Raw genomic sequence first — 5,896 nt, 5'->3', positions numbered from 1 at the left:
TGGTATTCTTATACACCACCTCCACATCTACATCCTCTCACCTGCTCCACCATGGAGTATCCCACCGGGAAAAGCTGGGGCCAAAATGGACCACTGTATGGAAGATAAGGCAGCATCCTGTGTTCCTATGTAACAATCTGAGAACAAGAAGCTTGGAGATTTACTTGGTTCTTGTGGTGGAACCAGTAGCGGCTGGTGAGGGCACTGATGGAGGGATGGTGAAAGGCAGCTTTAAGAGTAAATGAATTGGTGCTTACCTCTGCTCTCACTGCACCTGAACGCTGCTTGGAGAATTAGCATGCCACCCAGCACCCTCACCTGGCTTCCATGGAGCTCATCCCCTGCCCACGGCCAGATGAGTGGCAGAGACAATCCCCTGCCGCAGGATGTGCTGGGCAGCATGCTGCTTCTCCAAGCAGCGTTCAGGTGCAGTGAGAGCAGAGGTAAGCACCAATTCATTTACTCTTAAAGCTGGCTTTCACCATCCCTCCACCCGGCCGCTACTGGGTGGAACCATACATTTGCTTCTTCTAAGAAGTAATTAATAACCTATGCAATTGCTGATATAACAAAAATGGTTTATTTCATATATTCATTTTGTTTCTTAGTATCAGACAGATGAGAGCCATTGGAGGTACAAGACATTTTTGAGCTCTGCTCCTTCAATAGATAACAGAGTCAGTGTTGGTAAAAAGATTATTCATCACTTCATTTTTGAACTTTTGGATTTTAAAGTATGTTATTATTCTGTATCCTTTATTTCAAGAATTTATTTCAAAGTATTTAGAGACCAAGAGACACATCTCTGATTGAGGAGGCATTCAAAACCTTTCACTAGTGCTTCAAGTCTCAGCCATTTGTCTCTTCCACCATTCAAATAACTGCGTCTTCACCCATTGAGTTTCTTCAGATTGCTCAGCTTTTGTCTGTTTCAGCATTTTGAATTTTGTGTTATGACCTATTGGGATATTTGTACAATGTATGTTTATTCCTCACTTATATGTATATTCTCCTACTATTGATATATTGCAATGTTGACTAGGAACTTCTCTTTTTGTGTGTGTTTCATTTCCCAAAGTTCAAAAGGCCAAGAGGCATGGCTCTCACCCACCCTATCAGGCAAACTTGGCCCAGGTGCAATTAAGCAATTAAGACTGAGCAAAACAACAGATAGCAGCTGAAGGGAGAAGTACACAAAAGTCATAGCCAGAGTCCCTCTCCCAATCGAGAAGGGAATGGGGGTGGAAAGCCAGATGAAATAAACTCCTACCCCACAGTGCTATGTATCATTGTTTGAATTTCAAAACACAATTCACATGATGGTTTGTTTTAGGTGACGTTCTGTACTTAGGGGATGGAAATAAAGAAAGTAAGGAAAGGTTTTGAAGGTGCAGAACCTACCTCCTCAGAGCAAGGCCAGCTCTAGGGCAGCGACTTTTAGAGAAGTCATCATTTCTAAGAAAATGGGGAGCAACACTGAGATTGTGTTGACCTCAGGTGTAAAGATGTCAGCACTGCCTTGAAATGTTCAAGGAAAACTTAGGAAAGCATTTAACAGGAAGTCCTTAGATCCAGAATATGCTGTTCAAAAACAAGATGGCAGATGAGATGGCTTGCTGAATACTCGCTCTCTCTTCAACACTATGATTCTATTACTGCCCTTTGGAATTTTATTGATATCTACTTGTGGGTTGTTGGGTTTTTTGCCAGACAATAAACTCTCCCAGGGATGCAGCCTTGGTAACTGTTAGAGAAAAAGAAAGGAATAGAATCCTCAACTACCAACTGAATCAGTTAGGATAATGCATAATAGGTAGATATACTGGCACCTAAGCCAATGTGGGTAGCAATTATTCATAATCTGTTTGAAATAATTTGAATACAAATGATGACATTTCCCACATTGTGCAATATGCCCATTACTCTGATTATGCTATTGCTTCATGGGTGTGGTGCTGTCATGTCAATGTCAAAAATAGTTCTTTAATTAAGTCATTTCTGCTAGGAAGAATAATTGGCTCACCACATTAAAAAACAACACACCACACAAGTGAAGCTATTGTGAATCCTGTTCCTTCAACGAGTTGTTAGGAAATACTTACTAGGATGGAGATAAGCAACTGGATTCCATTGCCCAGATCAGAGCTTCCTTTCTCCTTAGCATCACATCTGATTTTATGATACTATTTCTCACTCCCAGTATAGAATCTGGTTTCGCTGAAATCTGTTGCTTTCTTCTTCTTTCTGGATTAATCACATGAATGATACCAGTCAGTTAAGGCAGTCAAGGCATCACATACTGAATGTCACAATGCTACTTAGCCATCAGAACTAGCCATCAGATCTGATACAGTATATAAAAGGTATCAGTGATACTGATATCTTCAGATATGTGGTATCACTGAAGGCAAACAAGAACAATTGAAAGTGAGGACAATATATTTTAATTAGTTACATGAGAAATCCCAAACAAAAGGACATCAGGGCATGATTATGCTACGTAGCCAATTAGAGTGGCAATAACTAGGTTCATCCTGAGACCAAGTTGGTCAAATTTTAGGGCAATAAACTGCAATAGGTTGCACCCATGTCCTCAGCAAAGTTTAGTTTTCATTTAAGTTTAAAGAACAGATTTGGGGAACATACCATTTGGTGAGTCATACTGTATTCTTGGCTGGATATTGCTTTGGGAAACATTAATGAAATCTTGCACCTAACAATACTTTTACCAGAACAGCTGTCTTACAGATAGCAGAACTGCTTCAGAATAAGTGGCAAGACAGCTCAAATTGATTCTGATGCTTCTAGATCACATTCTAGTTGTTCGGACTCAATGATTGCTTACTTTTGAGCTAATTGGTATAGCTTTTAGTGCATTGCACTAAAAGTCCAGAACATTCCTGCTTGAAGGAATATTAGTCTAGAACATTCCTGCTTGAAGGAGTTTAGTGGCCTCCTGTGGTGTCATGATAGGATCAAGGGGCCATGCTCCTCATCGAGGGTTACTCCTGAGACCATGGAGGCAGAGGACTCTGATAAGTCTGGGGTTTCTGTTGAGGGATATAGGTCTAGTGGGAATACAGGATCCCCAGGGAACAGTAGATCAATGGGTGGAGTTTCCTTGGGGATTTCAAGAGCAGAGGCTCCAGGACTGGAGCCACCATTGGGTGAATGGGTTCAAAGAACCCGGGCCGCCACCAATCGGGGGCACGAGTGTAGCCCCAGACATGCCCCCTGCGTCTGATGTCAGACGTGGGGGCAGCACATTATTTTGGTTCCAAATGGCCCCGTTTGAAGCTGAAATTGGCCCACGCTGCGTTGGCAGTGCAGCCGGAGTGACTCTCCCTACCTTAAAGGCAGGGAGAGCCACTTCTGGTCTCGCTGCCAATGCAGCAGGGCCAATCGATCTCCCTCCCAAACAGGGCCGCATGGCCCCATTTAGGAAAGAGATTGGCCTGTGATGCATTGGCAGCGCAGCTGGAGCAGCTCTCCCTGCCTTCAAGGGGCTACTTCCCAAAACGGGGCTACGTGGCCATGTTTGGGAAGGAGACAACGTCCCCCACGTCTGACATCAGACACAGGGCATGGCTAGCTGGGCCTCTGTGTCTGACATCAGATGTGGGGGGCAGGGTCAGGGGGCCGTGGCGCGACCACACATGGGCCGCCACCAGCCTCCCTACGCCATTGAGAGGTTCCATAAGAGCTCCTTCTTCTGAAGGGCATGGGTCAAGTATTAGAGATTCCCCAAACAGGCCTTAATCCTCTGAGGAAATACTAGCCTATTCTGCCTGGGAGTCACTAACCTTGGACCCTGAACCTGGATGGATTCTGACAAGGAGCTTCTGATGATGGATACGGACCAGCCATTAGGATCTAAGCCATTGTGTTTTTTATAGATGAGATTTTCAAGGGTTTGTAGAAAAATATGGTTGCCACAAAAGCTTTCTTGCCGTATATACCTTTGACCTCCAAGAAGTCTCCAAAGCTTTCTTTTGCAGTGGGAAAAATGGTCATAAAATCATGCTTTTACCTAAATATAGTGGCGATGACCAGAATGTTTATAATTTCTATGACACTGACTGACATACTGTTCTGTGTGCCTTTTAACAGAATGCATGCACAGTTGCACAGCATGTGTGCACAGAGCACTCATGTGCACAACACAAGAATTGTGCAAATCCAGTTGCATGATGGACAGCCATGTCCAATGGCCATCCATTGTGCAACAGTGTTTCTTGCATTGTGCACAAGAGCACCCTTGTGCAACTGTGCATACGTTCTGTTAAAAGGTACATGACACTTTGTGCATTATGTCATTACCTTTGTGTAAAGTGTCCAACACATCTGGTTTTCTCCTTTAGGATATATATCTTTTTGGAGTGGTTGAAGTCAGGGAGTGTGTGACCGCCAGGACAAAACAACAGCTGCAGAGACTCTTTCGATTTGCATAAGCAACTGACCACAGGGCACAGTAGCATATCTGTAAATGGATTTGATTAAAAAAAGAAAGCCAGTTTACAAGGACTCTCAATAATCCTCTGACAAACATTGCATATTGCTTCAAGTTCTCCTGTAATAAAAATGTTTTAGTAACACAACAATCCTTGAAAGCAGGAAATGAAACTGCCAAGGCTGCACATCTCCAGCTAAGGTTCCATTATAACATGTATTTTAAAAGGCGCGGGGTAGAGGAGCCGCCATGATATTCATATTATTCCAGCACAGTAAATCCTATCAAAACAGAGTGATGCCATTCCATTCCGTATGCCTGACAAAGGGTGGCTAAATAAACATGCCGCTCTCCAGTGGCGTTTCCTTCCCACTTCCCCTATAATCTAGCAATTGCCCAGTCGGACAGGTGCATTGGCGGCTTGCCTTCTTGCCGAAGGCGACAGACTGGCATACTCACACTGGATTCAGCTTCCTGTGTGAATCTGAAAGCAAAAAGATGCCATGGATGGTGGGCACAGATGTGGGTTTTCTTGAAAAATTTAAATGGGAAATGTTCTGGAAAAAAACCCTGGCATTTTCTCTCCAGGAAAAAATCCATTGTAATTTTTTCTCATTTGAATAAGAACTGCATTAAACATTCTCAGAAAATTTTACTATGCAATTTTCCTGATACCTTAAACTGACTGTGATATGATTTGGCATCTTGTTTGACTTACCTGTATATGTTTAGTAAAACAACAACCACCAACCAACCCACCATAATATCCTCCTGTTTGCATACTGTATTTACCTGAATCCAAGATTAGGTTTTCTTTCCAAGTTCTTTCATGTTAGAAACTGGGAGGTCATCTTAAATACAGAGTGCTCTTCTTTTTGGGTAAATACAGGTATAGTCTGTATCTAACCTCTGTTAATAAGGGAGTCATCTTAAGTTCAGGCCAGGTCATCTTCTATTTGGGTAGATAACAAGTATAAATAAAACATATATATATATACCCTCTGACACACTTCCTAGGGACAGTGTCCTGAAAAACAGTGGCTGGCAGTGCATCATCCCAGTAACATTGTGTGTTTACAATTTGCATAAGTTGCACAAGTAAGTCCATTCCCCTCCCCCCATGGGGTTCCTCTTGCATAATGCAAATATTTGCATTTGTGAAACATTACTAATTGCAACTCTGAAATGAAGCTCTGAAGCTTGCCTCCTATTACATTGGCAACCATTCATTGGCTGACAGGATGCGCAGCATAATGTAGTTGTAACATTGCATCCTGGGGCTGCTGCAGACGCAGAAGACAGTCCCGGTGCTATGAAGAACTGTAGCTTCTGTTCTTATGCTACAGAACATAGCAGGGCTGCTCAACTTTGGCCCAGCGGCAGATGTTGGCCTACAACAGGCATCTCTCTGTGTGTGTCTGCATCAGAAATAAAGTAAAACCTCTT

The 5,896-nt window shown here is 42.9% G+C and overlaps 1 long non-coding RNA gene across 1 annotated transcript; it reads right to left on the bottom strand.

The window, feature by feature from the left end:
• Window positions 1–576: 576 nt before the first annotated feature.
• Window positions 577–5,427, bottom strand: LOC128327858 (uncharacterized). The gene is made up of 4 exons (XR_008308838.1): window positions 5,243–5,427; window positions 4,321–4,480; window positions 2,103–2,244; window positions 577–1,744 (listed from the first exon to the last, which is right to left on the bottom strand). It is a non-coding gene; the product is annotated as an uncharacterized LOC128327858 (long non-coding RNA).
• Between the last annotated feature and the right edge of the window lie 469 nt (window positions 5,428–5,896).

Source organism: Hemicordylus capensis, chromosome 5 (genome assembly GCF_027244095.1).
Source record: "Hemicordylus capensis ecotype Gifberg chromosome 5, rHemCap1.1.pri, whole genome shotgun sequence".
NCBI classification, from domain to species: Eukaryota; Metazoa; Chordata; class Lepidosauria; order Squamata; family Cordylidae; genus Hemicordylus; species Hemicordylus capensis.
Note: the sequence above shows the minus strand (reverse complement) of the source record. Positions and strands in the feature narration are given on the sequence as shown.